The sequence below is a fragment of the Halichoerus grypus genome, chromosome 6 (genome assembly GCF_964656455.1).
Source record: "Halichoerus grypus chromosome 6, mHalGry1.hap1.1, whole genome shotgun sequence".
NCBI lineage: Eukaryota > Metazoa > Chordata > Mammalia > Carnivora > Phocidae > Halichoerus > Halichoerus grypus.
The window spans coordinates 168,422,361-168,446,234 of record NC_135717.1 but is presented as its reverse complement, the minus strand read 5'-3'; the positions used below and the strand labels follow the sequence as shown (position 1 = coordinate 168,446,234).

Genomic DNA, 23,874 nt, shown 5'->3' with positions numbered 1-23,874 from the left:
GATTTGGGTCCTGAGCTAGATGTCCCTGCTCTGCCTTTGCTGGCTGTATGCGTGACCTTGAAGCATCCACTCCGTCTCTCTGGCCTGTTTGCCCATTTTATAGAGGAGGGAAGGAACCCCTTCTCTGTGGCTTGATATCTGGGTGAAATGATAGAGTGTTCGTGAAGGGCTCGGCACAGTCTGGCACGGAGAAAGAACGGTTCCGTGAGCAGTGAGTCTTCCAGCGTGGGCTTGAGTCATGGTGACCCGGGGTGTGTGAGGGTGTGCGTGGCTGTGTGGTGTGGTGTGTCCCCTTTCTACACAGGTCTGTGCATAAGGACACACGTGTGGTGGATGTGTGTGTTGGTGCTCATGTCACACACGTGTGTGTGCAATGTATCCACGTGTGACTGGGTGTGCGCCATGCGGTGCTAGTGGGCCGGGAGCTACTCCTCTTCTCTGCCCTTGGAGCCTGGGTTGGGGTAGCCAGAGAATTGGGAGAGGCAGAGTGGAGACACAGGTGAGGGAGTCAGCCTCTGGTGTGTCAGAGAAAGCGACAGCTTGACAGCCGCGGTAGGAGATGAATCAATGCAAACATGCTTAGGATCGCAGGTCCCAAAGAGGCTGCCTGAATGAATGAAAACAGTCATGGTAGAAGTTCAGGAATGCTGGTGCCGAGGTTGGGGAGGCTTAGGGATGGGATGCCTCTTCTCCCCTTGCATCTTCCCAGTGATGTGGGAAGTTGGGGCCACCATGGGGCTCTGGGCTGGGGGTAGGAGGGAGGACAGAGGAGAGATCCCGAGGGATAGAGGGGCCCTAAGCCAGGCAGCCAAGGCTGGGGGCTCCTTGAGCGCACCCCCTCCGGCCCTTGGATACCCCAGCTAATGATACCCCACCTTGTCCCTCATGCAACTCTGTCTGGTGCAGCTGGAACCACAGAGCCCCAGAGCCTCAGCCCTGGTTTTCCACAGAGGGGCTTGAGGCCCAGAGAGGGACCACCATGTGCTTGTGGTCACACAGCAGGTCAAGTGCAGAGTCGGGCTGCTTGGGCTCTTGCAAAGCCTCCTTTCTTTCTGGGCTAAGCTGATGCTGGGTTTGTGGGCCATGAACGGAGTAGGGGTGGCCCTGGCCCTGCAGCCCGGGTGGGGGATGGACTGGTGTGCTCCACAGCTGTTGTCCTCTCCACCCTGTATCCGGAAGGCTGCCGGCCGGCCTGCTTTTAGAAGCAACAGCAGGAGATTTGCGGGTTGTTCCCAGATCCTGGGGGTCGGGTGGAGGGAACAGGACTCGGGCCATCTGCTGCCTCCATTGTCCCAGAATAGCTGTGGTAGGGAGGGGGAGCAGAGTCAGCAAGGATCAGAATTGGGATGGAGGAAGGGGGGGGGGTGTCTGGATTTAACCCTTTGTGGGTCTGTATGGGAGAGTAGAAAGCTGCCTGCTCTGTGGACTGATGTGACCCACGTGGGCCCCACAGACAGGGCCGGCCATGGGGGGGAGGGACAAGGTTGGACCACCCTGTACTGGTCTTCAGGTGCCCCTTGGGCAGGTATTATTCCCATTTGATAGATTAGGAGACTGAGGCACAGAGAGGGAGAAGGCCCATGGTCCAGGTCACAGGGCTTAGAAGTGCCAGAACCGAGGCTTGAGGCCACCTGGCTCTGCAGTGGTCACCTCAGTGTGGGACGACTCTGGACGGTCGGGAGAGCCCTACTCTCCTTTCCAGTCTGGCTCTATGCTCTTGGGCAGGTTACTTCACCATTCACCGGCCCCACCAGTAAAATAGACACAGTGACTTCTATGTTGTGCGCTGTGCAGTTTTGAGATGCTGCACAGGAAGCTCTTGGCACCGTACTACTTGTCCAATAAACCACAGCTCCCTGGTCTCTCTCTGCTGTTAAAAGGGCTGGACTGGCCATCCCCTCCACTCCACTGGGTCTGGACCACTGTCCGCCTCACCTGTGTCCCCACAGCCGCCTCCTTGCTCACTGGTGGTGGGTACACTGGCCTCCTTGTTTCCCCTGGTGGATGCCCAGCTGGTTTCACCCAGGTGGGTAATCAGCCTGGGGACACTGATCATTTTTAGTATCACCCCAAAAGGGAAAACCTGACCTTCAGTGCTCTTGATGGAATGCAATAGGAAGGACACGGCACCACCCAGGAAGTCTGCTTGCCCAAGTAATTGGCCCTGCACTGGCCACACTTCTAGATCTAAATACCAGTATCCAGGAAATGGGGGGACAGTGGAACATGTCCAATGACACTGTGAGGGTTCAGCCCAGCATGTCAACAGGGAGATCGTTCTACAGGACGAAGGACGTGGTTTCTTCAACAAGTACGACGGCATTCACAAGGCAGGAAGGAAGGACCGTTAGAGATTATAGGAGATTTGAGAGGCATAGCAACCAAATGCAACGCATGGACCTTGTTTAGACTCCGGTTTGAATAAACGGGCAAGAAAGGTCATTGTTGAGAAAAGTGAGGAAATTTGAACATGGACTTTGTATTAGATGGTATTAAGAAATTTTTCATTTGGGGGCGCCTGGGTGGCTCCGTCGGTTATGCGTCTGCCTCGCCCTCTCCTTCTGCCCTGCTCATGCTCTCTCTCTGTGTCTCTCAAATAAATAACTAAAATCTTAAAAAAAATAAATTGTTAATTTTCTTAGGTGTGATAATGATATTGAGGTTCTTTTTTTAAAAGTTTATTTATTTATTTAATAATGTGTCTATACCCAAGGTGGGGCTGGAACTCATGACCCCGAGATCAAGAATTGCATGCTCTTCTGACTGAGCCAGCCAGGCACCCCTGGGGTTCTTTTTAATAAGAAATGTTCTCGTATGTAAGAGATACATTCTGAAATATTTATGGCTGAAATGATATAATGTCTGGAATTTTCTTTAAAAAGGAGCTTGAGGGGAGGAATGAAATAAGAATAGCAAAATAAGGGTGGTTGTGGAAGCTGGGTGATGGGCACATGGGGATTCATTACGCTATTCCCTTTACTTTAGGGTGTGTTTGAACATTTCCATAATAAAAAGTAAAATAAAGAGGGTCTGTGGATATTCCATTTGTTGGCTGTGGCCTTCCCCCGTCTCTTTCTCCCTCCCCTACCCCCTCCTCCATGCCCCACATTCAGGCCCAGATAACATCTGTTCTCATCAGACACTGCAGTCTGGTTCCACATCCTGTTCTCCCCAAACAGCTGGAGAAAGGAGAGGCAGACCTTGACCGGAAGCTGGCCCTGCCTGAGTGACATTTGGCCTCTTGCCTGGTTTCCCCAAGACCTACCCTGATTCCTTTGGTTCTGAGCACTTGTTCCAGCTGCTTTGTAACCCAGTGGCACTCTCCCTGTGCACAGTCATTGGACACATTCCTCCCCCCCACTTACCACTCCCCCTAGTCATCCGTCCAATAAGAATGTACTGCTCACCTCCTCTGGGTGGGGGGAGGCATCCCTGTGTGAGAGGTTACACAGATGCAAGACCTAGCCTCAAGAGGGAGCTCAAATCCCAGTCCGGACATATTGAAAACATGGCGTATCTTGTAGCGATGATGAAACAAAGCCATGGGGCGAAAGGAGGAAGGACTAAAATCTGGGGGGCTTACAGGGCAGTACAGATCAGGAAGACATGATGTGTGAGTTGATGGATCTGGGTCTTGAGCTGTGAGGAGATCAGAAGGAGCAGCATGGGTGACACACTGCCTTGCAGATAGGACTAGGGAGACCCTAAGGAAAGGTACAAATGCTGGTTATGGTTATGGGTACTACTGTTTTCAGGTACCCACTTATCTCATCTTGCAGGATAAAGGTGTACCCAGCACGGTGTCCACATAACACAGAGGGCGTACTTTTCCTCCTTGCCTCCCGACATCTCCTCCCGAATGACTTTGTAAATTTCTCCCGGAGCAGAGGCTCTGCTAGATGCGTTTCTGTGCCTCCCAGGATCTAGCACAGTGCTGGACACATAGCAGGCCCTTCATGAAGACCAAGGACCATTTAGTTGAATGAGTCAATTTTAGGCCAGTACCAAGATGGCTGCATTAAAATCTTGGGTGCTTGGTACAAAGGGATTCCAGGGCCCCATCTTAGATCCTCAGAATCCAAGTCTCCAAATAAGGGGCTAGGGAGTCTGTATGTTCCCTTGGTTTCCCAGGAGGCTATGAATTGCCGCTGGGTTAGAGGACGAAGTGGGGGCTGAGGTGAGTTCAGCACCACGGACAGAACCCTCCCTGCAGCCTCTGTCTCCGGAGCAGAGGCTTCCTGGCTCTGAGACCTTAACCATGGCACGGACTAGCTGCATGGCCTTGTGCAGGCTGCACAGCTACCAGAGCCTCAGTTTCCTAATCTGAGAAACGGGAGTGATGACATCCCCCAACTCATTCCAGGGCATTTGGGCACAGGGCACCCAGCCCAGTGCCCACGACATAGCTCGAGCACCACTAATTTGCTCACAGACTCCAAATTTATGCCAGGCATGATACCATGAACCAGGTGGTTGAGAGCTGGCACCCAAGGATCTTATCCTGGGAGTGGAGGGCAGCGGTGGCACTTCCTCTCTTCTTGCTGGCCCTCAGCTGGACTCCACTTTCAGCCTCCCTTGCAGTGAGGGCGGCCATGTGGCTGAATTCTGACTGATGGTTGTGCTCTGCTTGTAACCCGCTCCCCCCCCCCACGAGAGGCTCTCTCTCTGTCCTCATCGCTGGCTGGCTGGTGGGGACTGTGGATTAGGGGAGGGTAGAGCATGGAGATGGGCAGAACCCTGGTCCCAGAATCTCCCCATGGAAGTCTGTCCACCAAATGGCTGCACTGAATTGTCAGAAGAACCAGAAACAAACTTGTGTTGGGTTGAGCTCCTGGGTTTGGGATGCTGTTACAGTGCTTACTGGATGCTGACTAAGACAGGGAGATACAACAAACAGGTGAACAAGCAAGCAGCAGTTCCAGAACATGATGGTGCGATGAGGGACACACACAGGGAGGAAACAGTGGAGGATCTTTGGGGCCACACATTATCCCTTTGTTTTTAACTTCTTCTAAGTTCAACTAATAAACCTTTTGCCCCTCAGTGGTCCGGGTCTGAAATTCTCTTGCTTTGGACATGTAACTTCCACCTCAAGCTTCAGAAGCCCCCATCTTGTGTGATATATACATCACTCATATCACTCCCCCATATTCTGGATTTTATTTCAAGGACCTGCTGGCCAGGTTTATCTTTCATTTGGCCCTGCTGGGTTGGAAACCTGTCCCTTCATGCTATGTACCCCCAGTGAGCTTTGTCTTTCCCACCCATATCCTCGCCTTCTGGGGTAAAGATCCGAGCCTGGGTATGTTCCCAGCCAGCTATGTCTGCAGCCCACTGACCCCCAGCTTTGTTCAGTATTCAGGTGAAAGTATCTTTGCACCTTTAATGACTTTATAGAGGCAGGATACAGACCATGAGAGAGGAAACACCCAATTTACCAGTTGGTTTGCAAGAGATTTATGTGGTCTAAATCTGTTTTATTTGTATCTGATTATTCTAAAATTAAATTGAAATAAACTTGAATACATAAGTAATATGTTTACTGTTCCATTTACTCATTGCTGCTAAGAGACTACCCCAAAACTTAGTGGCTGAAAACAGAACACCACTTATTTTCCTCACGAATCTGCAGTTTGGATAGGATTCATGGGACAGTTTGTCCCTGCTCCACTGGGTATCACTGGGTATCAACTCTGAGCTGGGGCTACGGTCATCTGAAGGCTCTCTCATGGGTCTGATACCTGGGTGAGGAAGACTCAAATTGTGGTCATTGTTCTCTATCTCTAGGAGGTCTCTCTGGCATGACTTTTCTGGGTAGCTGGGCTTCTTACATGTTGGCTCAGGGCTCCCAGCCAGGGGAGCTAGGTAGAAGCTGGATTGCCTCTTCTGACCTGGCCTAGGAGGGGATGAGCATCACTTCATTAGAAGCCAGTAACCAAGGCCGACCCCTAATCAAAGAGGATGAGTTAGATTCCCCATACTCCTTTAAAAAAATACATTATTAATTTTAAAAATTGTGTTAAAACATATATAACATAAAATTTGGCATATTAACCATTTTAAATGAACAACTTAGTGACATTAATCATATTCATGATGTTGTGCAACCATCACCAAAACTTTTTAAAAAGATTATTTATTTGAGAGAGAGAGAGGGAGAGAGAGAGAGCACGAGCAGGTGGAGGGGCAGAGAGAGAGAATCTCAAGCAGACTCCCTGCTGAGGGGGGAGCCTGATGTGGGGCTCGATCCTGAAATCAATGAGATCATGACCTGAGCTGAAAACTGATGCTTAACCACTGAGCCACCCAGGTGCCCCAGCAAAACTTTCTCCTAATGTTTAAGTATAATGCTTTCAAGTTTCCTCCATGCTGCATGCATCAGAACTTTCTTCCTTTTTACAGCTTCAGACTATTCCCTCATCTGTGCACGTCGTTTTGTTTATCCATTCATCCATCCATGGACACTCAGGTCACTTCTGTCTTTTGGCTCTTGTGAATAATGCTGCTGTGAACACAGCAGGTGTACAAATATCTGTTTGCATCCCTGATTTCAGTTCTTTTGGGAATATGCTCAGGGTGGAATTGCTGGATCATATGGTAATTCTATGTTTAATCTTTTGGAGGAACGGCCATCCGTTTCCACAGCAGCTGCGCCATATTTTACATTCCCACCAACAGTTCACAAGTGTTTCATTTTCTCCACACCCTCCCCACACTTGTTATTTTTCTTTCTTTCTTTTAAAAGAATAGTAGTCCTCCAAGTGGATGTGAGGTGGTAGCTCATTGTGGTTTTGATCTCCTTTTCCCTAATGGTTAGTGATGCTGAGCATCTTCTCACCTGCTTATTGGCCATTTGTACATCCTCTTTGAAGAAATATCTTCTCAAGTTCTTTGCCCTGTTTTTAATCAGGTTATTTTCTGTTGCTGATGGGTCCTCATTCTTTTTTTACAGCCATGTAGTGTTTCAAAGACTAGCTCTCCGGTGTTTTATTAATCCATCCTCTACTGATGGATATTCAGGTTGTTTCCAGTCACCTGTTCTTCAAAAAAAAAATGCTACAATGAATTTTCTTGTACATATGTTATTATGCTCATGTGCTGAGTATTTTGGAGGATAATTTCCCAGCAGTAGGACTGGTGAATTAGAGAGAAGGTGCATTTATCATTTAGGTGGATACTCTCCAATTGCCCTTGAGAGAGGATGTACTGATTTATATTCCCTGTAACCCATGTAGGAGAACAAGGCGCAGCTTTAAAACTAACACATATGTTTTCGGCATTGTGCCAAAGATTTCTTCTTCCTTGGGGATGCTAATCTGACATTTCCTAATACCGATTAAAACATTGGCCCAACGCTCCACTCTGTTAAGGGATTTGCAACTTAATTGCATTTGTTCATGAAATGGAATTAATATCAAATAACTCGCCATCAACAGGACTAATTTTTGACCCTGGGCTATGACAAATCTATTCGCATTTTATATTTTACAGATCCGTTCAAAGTTAAAAAAAAAAAAAGCCACTATCTGAATACCATTAAACTGATATAAAAAATCAGACTCAAAAACCTCAATGCGTATGCCAATCTTTGTAAATAATACAGAATTTATTTCTATCAATTCTCTCCCAGAGGTATAGCCATGAAAATTCACAACTGGAAGTTCTCTTCTCTTATTAATAGTATCTAACAAGATAACAACTCACATCAGATATTAACTCAACCTGCACTTTCTAGACTATGTGCAGATTTAGAAGCAAACAGAACCTCTTTACAAAGCCCACACCAAACCACTTGCTCCTTCAACTTCTATGCGAGAAAGTAACTGAAAATTGTTAGGAGCAAACCAGGATCCAATTAAAACAGATAAACAAATTATAACTATATTAACCACTTTATGTTAATACATGTTCATAAGTAACTAGTCACAGTTTTCAATAAGGGAAAATTGTTTTAAGGGGAGAAAGTTCCAATACATGAAGAACTAACTTGTAAATAAACTCCGGACAGAAAATCCTATATGTTCTGAGCAGCAATTAATGTAATACTTATATTAACTGATAGTAAAGACATGTGGTAAATAAAACGTGATATGCAGCGTGGATAAATGGGAAATATTTAACCAATATGTTAAAATCAGAGTAAATGCACATCAACTTTATACCTTGTGTTACTTTGAAGTAGTTTACGTAAATATAAGCTCACTTCTCTTTCCCTGCGTATCTTCAGGTTCATTCAGTTCAGCCATTCACCCAGCGTGGGGATCCCAGGGCACCAAGCATGGCTCACTTCCTCCGATGATGGTAGTTTCACAGGCTGCTCCTTATTCGGTGCCCAAATTGAGTGTCCAGGACACAGGGGCTTCCTCCTCAGCCCCGGACAGTCAGGGACACATACCTGCCCAGAGATGTTTTTTAAAGCTCCCCAGGTGATTCCAACATACAGCCACGTTTGGGACCTACTGCTGTCTAAAGACCATCCACAGTCTGCCTGACCATCTCTTCACTCATTCGTTTAGTACACTAGCATTTATCACACACCCTCTTTGCTAGGTCCTGAGGATACCCACATGTTATTTACCCTCTGTTTTTCCTTACATTGACTCCTTTGTACCTAAAGACATTTATTTTATTTATTTTTATTTTATTTTTTTAAAGATTTATTTATTTGAGAGAGAGAGAGAGAGAAGCAGAGGGAGAGGGAGAGAGAATCCCAAGTAACTCCATGCAGAGTGTGGAGCCCGACATGGGGCTCGATCTCACAGCACCGAGATCAAACCTTAGCTGAAACCAAGTGTTGGATGTTTAACTGACTGTGCCACCCAGGCGCCTCAAGACATTTATTTTAAAAAGACATTTTATATAATCAATTGGATGGGCCAGGTGTATTTTAAGTAACACACATAAAAATAAGTATATCAGGAGCACCTGGGTGGCGCAGTCGGTTAAGCATCCGACTCCTGGTTTCAGCTCAGGTCATGATGTCAGGGTGGTGGGATCAAGCCCTGGATCGGGCTCTGCACTCAGCGCAGAGTCTAGTTGAGATTCTCTCTCTCTCTCCCTCTGTCCCTCCCACTCATAATCTCTCTCTAAAATAAATAAATAAATCTTAAAAAATGAGTATATTATTTTTAAACAAGTTAATATTATCTAAAAAGAACCTTACGTATTGCCAATGATATTCACACCACTTTTAGGAAATCATGAATTCATTTATTCAGACATTCACTCATTCTTTTATTCATCTGTCCCACATTTCCTGAGCTCCTGTGATGGGCCCTGCGCGATACTGGGCATCCTTCCTGCCCTCTTGCTGGGCTATGCCTGGTGTCCACCCGTCACCCAGGAGCCTCCATGCTCCCTGCTGCTGGAACAGGAACGAAGTCATTCTCAACGTCTTCAGGCCTCAGGACTTTGTGCTTCTTCCACAGATGCCCACTCTTCCCTTCGCCCAGACAGGCAGTCCTGGAGGTGTGTGTGTGGAGTGGGGCTCGCTACACCCCTGGGTGGGGTCCCCGTGGGCAGGGCAGACTGTCACCACCAGGGGGCACTCCTGCGCCACTGCTGGCTTCTTGCCCCCGGCAGGCTCAGGGCAAGGTGGGCAGGGCAGGAAGGTGAGGATGCCTGGGGAGCTGCTGTGGGGGACCAGGCCAGGCTTGGGAAGAGCCTCATCGGAGAAGGGACATGACAATGGACCCGCTGCACTCGGATTCTGAGAAAACCTCCCCTCAGTACGCAGCATATCTACCAGGCTCAGCAGAAGATGACCAACTGGCGACAGCAGGCATCAGGGAAATAATTCTGCCATTTGGTGAAGGGCAAGGTCGCCCCACGTGCAGATCCGAGCCCACCATGAGCACCAGACAGCACGCCTGTGTACCTCAGTCCTTTGCTGATTATTTTCAGGGAGAGGAGAAGAGCAGAAAACAGGATGGAAGGCCAACGGGGACCTCACCTGGGGGCGGGGGCCGCCCTCGTCCCCAACTTCAGCCAGGAACACTGGTCCTGTGGACTGGGCCCTCTGAAACCGTTCTTCCCCAGTCCCCTGGGCCACAGTTTTCCCTTCTATAGAGTGGGACTGAAATCATTTCCGACCCGTCTGCCTCTCTTGAGTGCATTGAGGAGAAGGCGGACGCAAACAGCAGAGAGCAGGTTGAAACAAAAACAAGAGAAGCTAAAATGGAACTTGGCTCCCCCGTCCTGCCCCTCCCTGCTGTGGAATTTGTGCAAATCTGTCATCTGTGTGAGTGAGTCTGTGCTTCACCATGCCTTGCTGGAGCTGGTAATTAGGTGCGGTGGTGGCTCCTGCCTTGCCCTCTGATGACTTTTCTCTAATTGCTCTAATCTCTGTTTTCATGTGCTCACTGGAAAATGAGAAGAGCCTCCAGCGGCTCCCCAAGGAGGGGAGGTGAAGGGTGCACCCTCGGCAAGGGGAGGGGAAGGCTGCCGCCCTGCCCCTCGGTGTGCAGCCCTGTGGTGCGGGCTGTGGGGACAATGGCAGACGTGGTCCCTGTTCCTGGGTTCTTATAGTTCCAGGGCTAGGAGGGACATTAATGGGGGAAGTACAGGAGGGTGAGAAGTTTCCTGGGGGGCCCGGAGTGCTGGGAAAGGGGATGGGGGGGCAGAGAAAAGGACCCTGATTGGGCTAGGCTCCTGGGGGGAAGACGTGGGGGCTCCTGTGGAGGAGGGGAGCTGAGAGCCTCGGGGGGCGGGCAGAGTGCCTGGCTAGGGGCAGGAATGGGGGGCTCGGGGTGGGGGCAGAGAGACCCCGGTGGTGGGGAAGGACCTGGTGTGAGTGTCCTCTCTGTGCCGCTCCCTTGTTTCTGGGAGCGCAGGGCTATAGCTTTCTCCAAGACAGGATGATTCCGTGTGGCTTCTCCGGACTTGTCATACCTTTGGGAGGACAGTTCAGTGTGTGTCCGTGTTTAGTATGTTGCCTACGACTGTGTGTCTGTGCATGTGTGTGTGTGGGGGGGAAGGGAGGGAGAGAGGGAGGGCGGTTGTGTGTTACCACTGGTAACTGCGGGCTCTGATGAATTCAGCTTCCAGCCCTGAAGAGTCTCCTTGCTGAGCCTCTGGGAACCCCGCCCTGGGACAGAGGTGGCTGGTGCAGCTGGGGGGGGCGGGCTAGCCTACATAGCCGCTTAAGCCCCGACTGCTGGGGTAAAGCGATTACTGGTGTGTGGTGCGCGCGCGTGCGTGTGCGCATGTGTGTGTGCGCGCGCGTGCATGTGCATGTGTGCATATGCGTGTGCATGTGTGTGCGTGTGTGCGTGCGTGTGCGCATGTGTGTGCATGTGCATGCGTGTGTGGTGCGTGTGTGTGCATGTGCGTGTGCGTGTGTGTGTGTGTGTGTGTGTGTGTAGGCGGGTGAGACTGAGCTCACAGCCTTTAGCAGCTGCAGGTTTCTCAACTGCCCTGAGAAGATCCAAAAATTTGCCTGTGGCGTTTCCCTCCCTTTCCCTGCTGAGATTCACTCCCCGCTGCTGACCTGGATACGTGCATTTACTCCCATCTACTCCAAGATGCTATGCTCCTAAATTGCTTCTCCTCCTAGGGCCTCTCTGGCTCTAATGGTGGGATTTCAGTCAGTGTCGGAGGGGAGATAGTTTGGGATGTGGGGAGCTCCCCGGCGCTGCCTTCCTGGCGCTGCCATGGACAAATTGAGATTTCTGACCTTGTGTTTGACAAATGACTCACCTGTAATCACACTTATTTTTCCTTGCATAAACCGAAGCAAGAGGAAAAGCGTCGGGTTGCACCCCTGTGCCAGGAGGCTCTTCATAGCATAGGGTTAATTCTAATAAGAGCAGTGAGTGTGAAGTCAGGGGATGAAATGTTCCAGAACTGGGGAGTAAATTCAGTTTCCTGTAACACACATGCCTAAAGAAAGAAAGTTCTCAGCACGAACATGACGACCGTGGCTGAAAATCAACAGCCCCTCCTGTGTGCGTACTAAGCACCACTGCAAGCTCTTCCCAGGTCGGCCTCTGGAATCCTCACCTGATGGTGCCCATTTTACAGATGAAGAAACTAAGGCACAAGGAGGGCCACAGTTCGTGGAGCAGGGATTTGAACCCCGGCTGTCTGGTGCCCTTGCTGAGTCCCCAGCCGCTGTGCCATGCACTGTAGGACAGCGGTGTAGGGTGGTCAGAGCGTGGCTGAACGGTGCCCCTTCTTTTTTTTTTTTTTTAAGATTTTATTTATTTATTTGACTCAGAGAGAGAGAGAGAGCACAAGCAGGGGGAGCAGCAGAGGGAGAAGCAGGCTCGCCACTGAGCAAGGAGCTGGATGCGGGGCTCGATCCCAGGACCCTGGGATTATGACCCGAGTGGAAGGCAGATGCGTAAACGACGGAGCCACCCAGGCACCCCAGCAGTGCCCCTTCTTGCAGGAGAATCACAAACCTTAGTTTCCCTGGGGAGCATCTTGCCAACTACCCCATTTCACGTGGCAAAGACGGAGGAGGACAAGCTCAGAGGAGAGTTTTACCGCACCTCGCTAGTGTTCCGTTGGTTTGTTTGCTCTTTGTGATTTGTAAATATTCCGGCTTCTGCTTTATCTCTACAACAGGCTTGCTGTCCAGGTCAGCGCTCCGCCGGCTCGGCAGCACTTGTGTGACGAGCTCTAGCTGCAGTGATCCGCACGGAGCACCCCGGACGCCGGGCTGCGGGGCCTGCTCCAGGTCAGGCCAAGGCTGATCCACAGTGTCTGGGAGCTGGGATTTGACCACTGGGCTTTGGGGCATCATGGCTATCTGAGAGGGAGGCAGGGTGTCTGGGGGTGTAAGAGGTTGGGTTGCACGATAATTGCAACCTCAGGAGGCTTTCGTGTATCAGGTCAGGATTGCTTCCCACTGCAGATAACAGAGACTGGAAGTAATAGTGGCTTGAACCAGATTGAGGCTTATTTCTCTTTCCCACAAAGGATGTCAGGAGGTAGGAGGGTCCAGGGCTGGTGGGGGGCTCAACAGGGTCATCAGGGACCCAGGCTCCTTTTTTCTCTTAATCCCACCAACTTTAGCATGTGGCTTCCATCCTCAAAGTTTCCTCATGTTCCAATGTGGCTGCTGGATCTCCATCATCACATCTGCTTTCTGGGGTGGTGGATATAGACCGGCTGAATGTTTCCCCCTGTCCCAACCTAACAATTTATGCTTGCCCTCATTTGCCTTGCGTCACTGCAAGGGAGGCTGGGAAATGGAATCTTTCGGCTGGGCGTATTGCCATATGAGTTTTTTTCCTAAGGAAAATGGAAGACAGGACATAGTAAGGGTACTCTGCATTCTCTGCCCCAGAATACTGTAGCATCCTGTGCACCCTAAAGTGAAGGCTGTTGCTTTTTCCAGGTGCTGTGACTGTTTCGGACCAAATAGCTGGAGAGGGTTAGGGGAAGGAGCCCTAGCAGCAAGTGCCAGCACCCAGGCCCTGTAGGGGCTTGCTAGTTTGGGGTTTTATCTCCCCTTAGTGTCCTGTAGTAGTTCCAACCTTGCAGGAGGGGCTCTGCTGGACAACCACGGCAGGGTTGGGAGGGGGGAGAAGAGAAGGCTGCCAAGTAGGGGACTCTGTGCCTTGCAGGTATGTTCTGGAAGGAACCGTGATGACAGCGGTGATGGTATAGCTTGGCACTGGGTTGGAGGTCTGGGTGGTCCACCCAGGAGGGCAGGATAGGGGTAGCTTGGAGTCTTGAGGATGTGGATGGCCAGTAGATGGTAGCCTGTCTAGGAAGACCTCTTGACACTCCTGTAGGGCCAGCCCCAGGTGGCCTAAAGGTCCACTGAAAAAGTTCATGTACACCCCCTCCCCATTCTGCCAGGCCCTGAGAGGGGGTCACAAGGGTTGTGACAATCCAAGGGAACATTTCACTGCCAAAGGCATCTTTGCCTCCATGTCACACTGATCCTCCCCACAGACTGGTGAGGTTGGGGGAGATTCTTTCCTTTTTACAGATAGGGAAACTGAGGCTGAGAGTGGGTAAAAGATGGGCTCAAAGTCACACTGTGGCAGAGCTGGGTTGGGCCCTGGGTCCTTTGAGTCCCAAAGGGGAGGGGGGATGGTCTGAGTAAATGTTCTAAATGTAGTGTCTTTTCATTTCTTTTTTACTTTAACTTAAAAAAAATTGACGTATAATTTACACACAGGAAAGGAAAGTGTAGATTTTAAGTGTACCGTTCAATGAATTTTACCTGTTTGTCAAACATTCCCAGCACCCCAGAAGGCTCCTTATGTCCCTTCCTAGTCACTAACCTCTCCTCTCCTAAAGGGCAACCACAATCCTGACCTCTATCACTAGAGATTGGTTTTGCCTGTTCTTACACTTCATATAAACAGAGTCATGCAGTGTGTTCTTTCTCTTTTGGCTTCTTGGACTTAGCGTAATGCCTGTGAGAGTCATCTGGGTTGCGGCATGTATATCTGTAGTTGATTCTTTTTTTTATTACTGAGTAATATTCCACTGTGGGCTATGCCACCCTTGTCTATTCATTTATCTGTTGATGGACATTTGGGTTGTTTCCTGTTTGGAGCTGTAATGAGTAAAGCTGCAGTGAGCATTCATGTTCACATCTTTGTGTAGACACATGCTTTCACTTCTTTGGGGCAAATACCTAGTTGTGGAATGGCTGGGTCAGAGAATAGATATATGTTTAACTTTGTAAGAAACTGTCAAACAGGTTGAACCATTGCCACTCCCACTAGCTGTGTACAAGCTGTGTATCCTTCCTATATTTGATATTTTCAGTCTTCTCAATTGTGGCCATTCCTGTGGGTGTGAATGATAACTTGTTGTGGTTTTAATTTGCATATCTCTGATGGTTGATAATGTTGACTGTCTTTTCATGTGCATATTGGTTATTTTGATATTTTCTTTCATGAAATGCCAGTTTGTATCTTTTGCCTATTTAAAAAAAAGTGGGGTTCTTTCCTTATTAATTTGCAGTTCTTTATATATGCTGGATAGTAGTCCTTTGTCAGATACATGCATTGAGATATCTTCTCTGCATCTGTGAATTGGCTTTTCTTTCTCTTAATGGTGTCTTTTGATGAATATAACTCTTAATTGTAATGAAGCACAATGTATCATTTTTCTTTTATGTTGTTTTGTGTTGCATTTAAGAAAGCTTCACCTCCCCAAGTGGAGTCGGTTTAACACATGACTCCACGTGGCCTCACGCCATCTGTTTGCTTTCTCTGCCGCCTCATCTCCTATTAGAAGCGCCTCTCAGAAGCAGGGGGTGAGGAAGGCAGAGATGGGATGAAAGATCTCTGATAAAATGCAGGGTTAAAAGCCTGGATTACTCGCCTCCCCAGGACATGAGATTTGTGTCCCTCGCCCCCTTCCTTCCCCTGTGCGGATTTGGGTTTAGGCTGTGCTGCAAGATTAAAATCAAAGAGATTAAAAGATTACCTCTGGCAGGGAAGGCAAATTCTTCCTCTTTGCTCCCTGAGTCAGTGGGGAAGGTCGGGGAGGAGGTAGGGTGCTAGTGACAGAACCACTCCACCTCTAGGGACTGGTTCCTTCTTCCTCCTCCTCTGGGGAGGCCTGGCCAGGGCCACCCTCACCATGTGTAGCCTTGGGCACACACACACCTCTCTGGGTCTCAGTTCCCAAGTTGAAGAGCAGGTGTGGGAGCTGAGCTGGATAGGGAGCACCAACATGAGCTTTAGTGGGTTCTCAAAGCCTGGTGATGTGTTAGAAACGCCAACTTCAGGCCCCTCCCAGACCTGCTGAGGAAGAAACTCTGGGGAGTGGGGAGGAGGGGCAGCAATCTGGGTTTTAAAAGCCCTCCAGGGCAGGGGCGCCTGGGTGGCTCAGTCGTTAAGCACCTGCCTTCGGCTCAGGTCATGATATCAGGGTCCTGGGATCGAGCCCCGCATTGGGCTCCCTGCTCCGCGGGAAGCCTGCTTCTCCCTCTCCCACTCCCCCTGCTTGTGTTCCCTCTCTCTCTGTCAAATAAATAAATAAAATCTTGAAAAAAATAAAAGCCCTCCAGGGCATTCTGATGCACACTAAGGCCTGGGTACCGGCACCTTAATTATGGTAACAATGGCTAATTTTTAGAGCATCTAAATGTGCTCATCAGTGACTCTTCTAAAGAGTATGTACCCGCTCACCTGTGATGGAGGTACTATTACTCACTCCACTTTACCCCAGAGGGAACTGAGACACAGAGAGGTGAAGCAGCTTGCCCAGGGTCACACAGCTACTAAGCGGCTGAGCCTGGATTTAGACGTGGGGAGGCTGGCTCCAGGCGCTGAGCTACCAACCACTGTTCATATGGTTTTGAATTCCCAGCGCTGTGCATCCTGGACCTTCACCGAAGTCCACGGTCTTTATCAGCTGCTCCAAGGAGTGGTTGCTCCAAAGGGCTGACTGCCCTGGGGATCCCTGGCTCTCAAGGTTCTTTCCCTGCCTCTCCCCAGGGTCCGCTGAGTCTGCTTTGACCACGCAGGGCAGCTTCCCACTTCCTGCTTCCTGGGGAGCTGGTGGCTGGGAAACCCCTGGGCTGAGGTTGAGGGAAGCGGATGTTGTGAGCTGACCCCAGCTGCATTGTCAACCAGACCCAGAGACAGAGGCCTACAGCACGCTGGGTGAAACTCGTTCATGTCTTGCGTCATTTCCTCGTTCAGTATTTAGTGATCCCAACCAGAGAGAAGTCAGAGCCTGCAGAAAGCCAGAGGCAGATAGAAGGGGACGAGGGGAAGAGGAAAACTGTCCATTCATTTTACGATTCTTCCTACAAGTCCCCTCCTGCACTAGGGATGGTTGACGATACCAACCCTGATGCTGGAAAGTGATCAAGGGACAGCCAAGGCCCAGATGCAGAGGCTGATTTATGGGGGCTGTGCTGGGGAGCTGGAGTGAGCGTGCCGGGTGGGAGAGGGCAATCCATCACTGCTCCCTAGGGGAGCGGCAAGTCCCCCCCACCACCTGCCTGGCCCCTACTGGGGGTGAGCCTGCCTTGCCCTCCGCCATGTCACCAAGGCCCCTGCTCTCAGGGGCAGGTGGCATTGCCTAGGAGTTTGGGGAGCTCTAGCACTCCCCCCACTTTTCTGCCCCAGTTTTCTTGGGTCTAGAGTCCCTTCGAACCTTTGGGTGGGGGCAAGGGCGGTTGCGGGGGGGAGGAAGGACCCCCCCCAGATAGAGCCCTGGTCAAGTCCCTTCTCTGTGACTCAGCTTTCTCCTCTGTAAATGAGGGCCTCAGCCCAGCCGGGCCAGCCGCACAGGGTGGTCGTGGGGGTGAAGGGGTATGGCCAGGAGCTGCCAAGTTCTGTCCCACCTGAGACAAGCGGGAGGTCGGAACGAGGAACTTGCCTCTGACGACTGCTCCCAGGCGTGTGCTGGGCTCTGCGTGGGGAGATGTGTGTCGGGCACCCAGGGGTGGCTGCAGCCCAGGGCCCGCGCGGGCAGGCGTGTCCACCTGTGCAGCTATGTGATGGATCCAAAGATCCATCACGGGTACATGCGTGGTGCATGCGTGTGTGTGCACACGTGCGTGTGCGGGCCTGTGCGTGTGCAACCACACTGACGGCCCGAGCTGCCTGTGATCCCTTTACTCCTGCCAGCTGGGGAGGACCCCTCTGGGGCGGTGGTGGGGGTGTGGCTGGGTGCTTATGCCCAGGCCCCATCCAGCTGGTTATTTATTGATTAATTCTGCTGCCAGCTGATGGATGCCAAGCCGGTGCCAGGCGCAGGCCCTGGGCTGATTTACATAATTAAAAACCATCAGTAACAGAGCCAGGCCTCACCCGCCAACTGCTTCCTCTGGCATGACAACAAGCTGAGCCTCCCTCCTCCACCCCCACCCTTGCCTCTGCACCCCAGGTCTTCCTCGCCTGCCTGACCCCCTCCCTCTCCCGGCCCGCCCCGGGTCAGCCTACCGGCCTGGGCCACTCCATATCAGCCCCTGCCCAGTCTGTGATGGAGAGATTGTAGTGTTTTGGGATTCTCGAGTCACTGACTCCAAGATTCTATTAGTCCATGGTTGTAAGGTTCTTTGATGGAGAGTCTCAGATTATAAGAGATTCAGCTGTGATCCTCCAAGTATGTGATTTTTCAAGAGTCTATTACTCTACGTGACAAAGGGGAAAAATGTTTGCTCTCAGCAGTCCTGCCCGCTCTCAAGGAGGTGGAGCTGCTCTCAGGAGAGCCTGGCTTTCCGCGGAGGCCACCGTGGTGGGTGGGGTGTGTCCGTCACTGCTTTACAGAAGGAAGGAGCCATTTGTCACGGCCGAAGGCTCAGGGCAGGGGCAGGTGCTGGGGAGTCTGGGCAGAAGGAAGGAGGACCCAAGGACGCCTCGGGGAGGGGCGGGGAGATATCCCTGGTGGAGGCCTCCCCTCTAAGAGGGGCTTCAGGAAATTCTGGATTCAGCAGAGCGTGTGATGTCAGCCCCCTTGCTGGTGTTGCTTCCAGTGTCTTCAGAAAAGGCTCTCGCATCTAGAGAGGCAGTTTGGGGTGACCAGCGTGGGCTCCTCCACATCCCAGCTGTGTGATCTTGGGAAGCTACTCAGCCTCTCTGAGCTACAGTTACCTTCTCACCTGTGAAATGGGGCTTGTTGTAAGGATGAAATGTTAATCTGTGCAATGTGCTTAGTAGTCAGCCAGCATGTGGTGAACCCCTCATGAATGGTGGCTGTTATTGTGTGGGAGTGGGTGTTTTGGGGAGACCTTCAGTGGGCTGGTTAGACTTGGTGAAAGCAGAGACTCGCTGGGGTCTCTACACAGGAGGGCTAGGTCTGCTTGTCTCCGTAGGCCGGCTCCCAATGGGGCAGGTGCTCGGAGGATGTTTGTGGAATGAATGATTTTCTCTTCTCTCAGCCCTTCCCGAACACGCGCTGGCCTCAGCCAGCCCTCAGCCACTTCCCCTCCAGCTGCCCTTCCTCCAAAGCTGTTTGGGGAAGACACAGCTGACTGACCCCACGCCCAACACAGCGGCCTGAAGGTGCACCCACAGACCCTATCCCACAGTGCCCCACATCTTAGTCTGAGCACGACAGGACCTCAGCATCTCAGTTTTCTGATCCAGAACTGCAGAACTGAAGACCCACAGAGCAGTCTTGCACCCACTCATGACACCTTGGTCTACATCATGGCACAGGTGAACCAGCAATCTTAGGTAATTAAGAAATGATTTGTCATAATTAAAAAAAAAATCTAAATAAAATATGTTTAAAATTAATGGTAGAATGTAGGATGGTACAGCCGTTGTGGAAAACAGTTTGGCAGTTCCTCCAGAAGAGAAATATTGAGGGGCACTTGCGTGGCTCAATCTGTGAAGCATCTGACTCTTGGTTTCGGCTCAGGTCGGGATCTCACTCACTGGTCATGGGATCGAGCCCCGTCTGGGGCTCCACCCTGGGCAGGGAGTCTGCTTGAGGATTCTTTCCCTCTGACCCTCCCTGCTACTCGCACATGGTCTCTAAAATGAATGAATAAATCTTAAAAAAAAAAAAAAAAAAGATTCTCTCTCTCCCTCTCTCTGCCCCTCCCCCTTGTGCTCGCAAGCTCTCTCTCTTAAAAAAAAAAAAGTAAGCATAGAATTACCATGGGATCTTAGCAATTCCACTCCTGGGTATAAACTCAAAAGATTTTGAAAGAACTCTGAAAGCGGAGCCTCAAACACACCCCAAAATTCACAGCTGCATTGTTCACAAGAGCCCAAAGGTGGAAGGAACCCAAGTGTCCATCAACTGATGAATGGATAAACCAAATACAGAACATATATAAACATATCAAAAGTGTAAAACAAACATATACAATGGAAGATTATTCAACCTTAAGAAAAGGAATGAAGTTCTGATCCATGTTACCACACGGATGAACCTTGAAGGCGTAATGCCAAGTGAAAGAAGCCAGACACAAAATGGCAAATTCTGGAGGATTCCGTTTAGGTGAGGCACCTGGAATAGTCAAATCCATAGAGACAGAAAATGGAATGACCGTTAACCGGGGGCTGGGGACAGAGGAATGAGGCGTTAGTGTTAAATGGGCACAGGGGTTCAGTTGGGGAGGATGAGCAAGTTCTTGAGATGGATGGGATGCTGGTCGCATAAGGACATGAATGTGCTTGATGCCAGTGAATCACACACTTAAAAATGCTTAAATTTCGTTATGTTTCTCTTGATACAATTAAAAAGTGACTTCATTTCACTGGAAGAGGTCATTATGTTTGTAATCCCCGTCTTTTCTATTTTTTATTTTGATTTTCCAGGCCCCCGTGTTCCGGGCACATAGTAGGCCCTCCATCATGACTTGCCAAGTGTGTGAAAGAGCCGGGCCTCCCCATCTAGCCCGATGACAAGCTAGCTCGTCCAGCAGCTCACGGCTCCCAACCAGGCAGCTGCTTCTCTTGATTTCACCAGAGCAGACAACCGATCGCTCAGCCACAGGTTGGTGGGGACGGGGACAGGTGCCTGATGGTGGGCAGGTGGTCCTGGGCTTTGAGGATTGGACACAGCCCCTGAGCTGATGAAGAAGCGATTTCACACAGAGGCCTCTTTCTGGTGCCGTCAGAAGGCAAGATGCCACGCTCGGCACACTCCGGAGCTGGAATGCTGTCAGGCCCAAAGGCCCAGACCCTGCTTTGGTTGCATTTCACGCCGGAAGACATTCCTTCTTATGCGGCAGCAGCTCTTGGATGTAGCTTTTTTTTTTTTTTTTAGATTTTATTTATTTATTTGTCAGATATAGAGAGAGAGAGCACAAGCAGGGGGAGCAGCAGAGGGAGAGGGAGAAGCAGGCCCCCCACTGAGCAGGGAGCCGGACGCGGGGCTCGATCCCAGAACCCTAGGATCATGACCCGATTGGAAGGCAGATGCGTAACTGACTGAGCCACCCAGGCGTCCCTTGGATGTGGCTTTTAATATGCTCATTGCTGTGTCATCGCTTTCTCCCCCTGAGCAGTGGAGAGAATTGCCAAGTACTGGGACCGTCAGGCTGTTGGGGGAATCAAGAAATTTGCCCCCCAGTCAATCTTTCAAAAACCCTGATATCTTTTTATCAAACGTGAACATTTGATAGAGTCCGATTATTCCACATGCTGACTGTATAGACAAGTCAGGTTTCTTAAAATCAAAGGAATGGTTTTCATTGGCATTATTGTATCACAGAGAAAGACTGTGAATCTTGGCCCTCATAAAAAAAAAAAAAATTGATGTGTACCTTCATTCAACAGCGAGAGTGGCTTAGGTTGGAAAAGCAGACTTTTGTTCAGCCCATCTCTTTTGACAGCTGGCTAAAAAGACGTCCACTCACTGGCCTTGGCTTGATTGCACTTGTAGTATTCTCAATTTCTCTCGGCACTGAATGAAGATTTGGAAGCACATTGTTGTCTGCTAGCTGCTCACTGTGAATAAGCTTTGAACACTGGCATCCCAAGCAAGTGCCTCCATCCACATAGCGGTGCCCTTCCTAGCAGCCTACACGGCAACGGAGAGTCGGTCCTGATCTCCGTGGCCCCTTCCGGTCCACGTTGTGGCTCACAAGTAATCATCAACTTAACCAAAGAACGTCCTCCTCGGCAGCACCAATGTTGAGTGATGGACAGGACCAGATACATCGTGGAGGACATTTCCTTCATATATGTACAGATCAGGCTGCGGCTGTTGGAAAAAATCCAACCACCAATGTTTTAGTAAATAAAGATGCATTCCTGAGAATATAGATCTGCTATAAGAAAAGCTTGAATGACAGAGATTTAAGTAAGATAGACGTTTACTTCTCTCGGATATAGAAATCTGAGCATGATGTGACCGGTGCTGATCGGTTGCAGTTTTTCATCATATTACCTGCCTCCCTCAACTTGTAGCTGGCTCCACTGTCTGGTTTAAGATGGCTGTTCCAGCTCCTGCCATTGCAGCCACATTCCCGCCTGTGGGAAGGGCAGAAAAACAAAGGAGAGGTATACACTTTTCCTTTAGAGGGCATGAATAGGAAATTGCACTCCTTGTCTCTGCTCTCATTTCATTGGCTAGAGTCCAGTCATATGGCCACACCCATCTGCATAGTAAGCTGGGAAATGTAGTCTTTATCTGGGCAGCTATGTATTCAGCAAAATTTCTTTTTTTCTTTTCTTTCTTTCTTTTTTTTTTTTTAGAGAGAGGGCACGTGGGAGTGCGCATGTGAGCGGTGTGTGGGGGGGCGGGGGGGCAGAGGCAGAGGGAGAGAATCTTAAGCAGGCTCCATGCCCATCGCAGAGCTCAGCATAGGGCTCGATCTCATGATCCTGAGATCATGACCTGAGCCAAAATCAAGAGTCGGACACTCCACTGACCGAGCCACTCAGGTGCCCCCAAATTTCTATTTCCGCAGAAGAAAAAGAGAGTAGATATTAGGGGACAACTGGAAGTCTCTTCATTCATCCAATGAATGGTGTTGAGCCCCCACAGCAGTGATGGTTGAGCAGTGAACAAGAAAAAGAACATCCTGCTTCTCATGGAGTTGACACTCGAATGGGAAGAGAGCAAGAGGAGAGGGTTTCAAGGAGGAAGGAGCAGTCTGCTGTGTCCAATGTGGCTGTTTTCCTCACCCGACAAGAAGCCTGGAGGTGGGACAAGATGACTACCACAGCAGGCCCCAGTGTTATGTCAGTGTTCCAGGCGGGGAAGAAGGTGGAAGAAAGGCCCACCAGTTGCCTCTGACTTCTTTTAAAAGAAAAAAAAAGCTTTCTTGGAAACCCACCAGCTGCTTTCTGCTTCGATCTCATTGGTCAGAACGAGGTTGCATGGTTACCCCTAGCTGCAAGGGAGGCTGGGAAATCAGGATCAGAGTTCTCAGGACGGGCTGAGCGCTGGGCACATTGCCCATCAAATGCAGCCGGGTTCAGCTAAGAGAAGGAAGGAGGCTTGCCTGCCACACCCTTCCGTGCGCGTGCCAGGGTCTGAGCTGCCCTGCACACCGGTGGTTTTGTGCGTCTGTACGGGGAGGTACCTGCCAGTGCATCTGTGGGATAACCACCCACCTTCTACGTTGTTGGTCGCTGATTTTACGGACCGCCCCCACACTCCCGATGGTGTTATCGGATAATAGAGAAAATAATTTTGCCAGTCGCTAAACCTGTCCGCTCTGACTTGTCACTCACCGTGTGGCTGGCTCTGTAACTGTCTCAACAATAGAATAGCTTCTACCTGGCTTCTCTACGAGGCAAGCACCTTTGAATAATGCCTCTGTGCTTCTGGTCCCTTCTCCGCCTTTAGGGACGGAAATCATCAATTTTGTATTGGAAAGCTTTATTTTCTGCTTGTTCTAGAAACACTCCAATGGTTTCCCAGAGCGATGCTCGATTGTTTTGTTGGGGGGAAGATGTGCAAACTTCAGAGGCTCCTCGCCGCCGCCAGACGAGCCGACATGAGAGACCCCACACTGGTCGTAGGTATGACGTGACTTTGGTTTCAGCTATTTAGGTTGTCCTTTCTATTTTTACTTTTCCTCTCCCTTGTGCAAAATCCTACCTCTCCAAGCCAGCACATTCCACAGGCACATAAAATCCTCTTCACAGTGGATGTTTATGCCTTATTCTGAAATGTAAATTTCCGTTAATATTCTCATCCCTACTTTAGTGGTTCAACAAGCCATTTTTGTCTTACCAATCCATTTTCATTACTCGGGGTGATAACCCAACAGCAAATGCATTTAATGGCTTCCTACGTGCCCAGCACTATTCTGAGTGCTTTATATACGTTGTGACAGTTTGAAAACATGCTCCCAATTTTGGGGGACACTTTTTTTAAGAAGTGGCATCTATGTCCCTTCCCCGTTAATCTGGGCTGGCATTAGTGACTCACTTATCACAGTGGAAAGTAGGGGAAGTGATGACTTGTGATTTCCAAGGCCAGGTACGAAAAGGCCATGTAGCTTCTGCCTGGTTCTCCCGGGACGCT

At 50.0% G+C, this 23,874-nt stretch overlaps 1 protein-coding gene across 10 annotated transcripts in view; it reads left to right on the top strand.

Moving 5' to 3' along the window:
- Positions 1-9: 9 nt before the first annotated feature.
- ELFN2 (extracellular leucine rich repeat and fibronectin type III domain containing 2) overlaps positions 10-23,874 on the top strand; it is a 92,181-nt gene continuing 68,316 nt past the window's right edge. For 3 of the 10 annotated variants that reach the window (XM_078076580.1, XM_078076572.1, XM_078076579.1), the window contains exons 1-3: positions 10-9,468; positions 20,208-20,385; positions 23,244-23,366. The gene's annotated coding sequence lies outside the window, so the exon portion shown is untranslated. The other 7 variants (XM_078076574.1, XM_078076581.1, XM_078076575.1 and 4 more) reach the window with 7 other exon arrangements.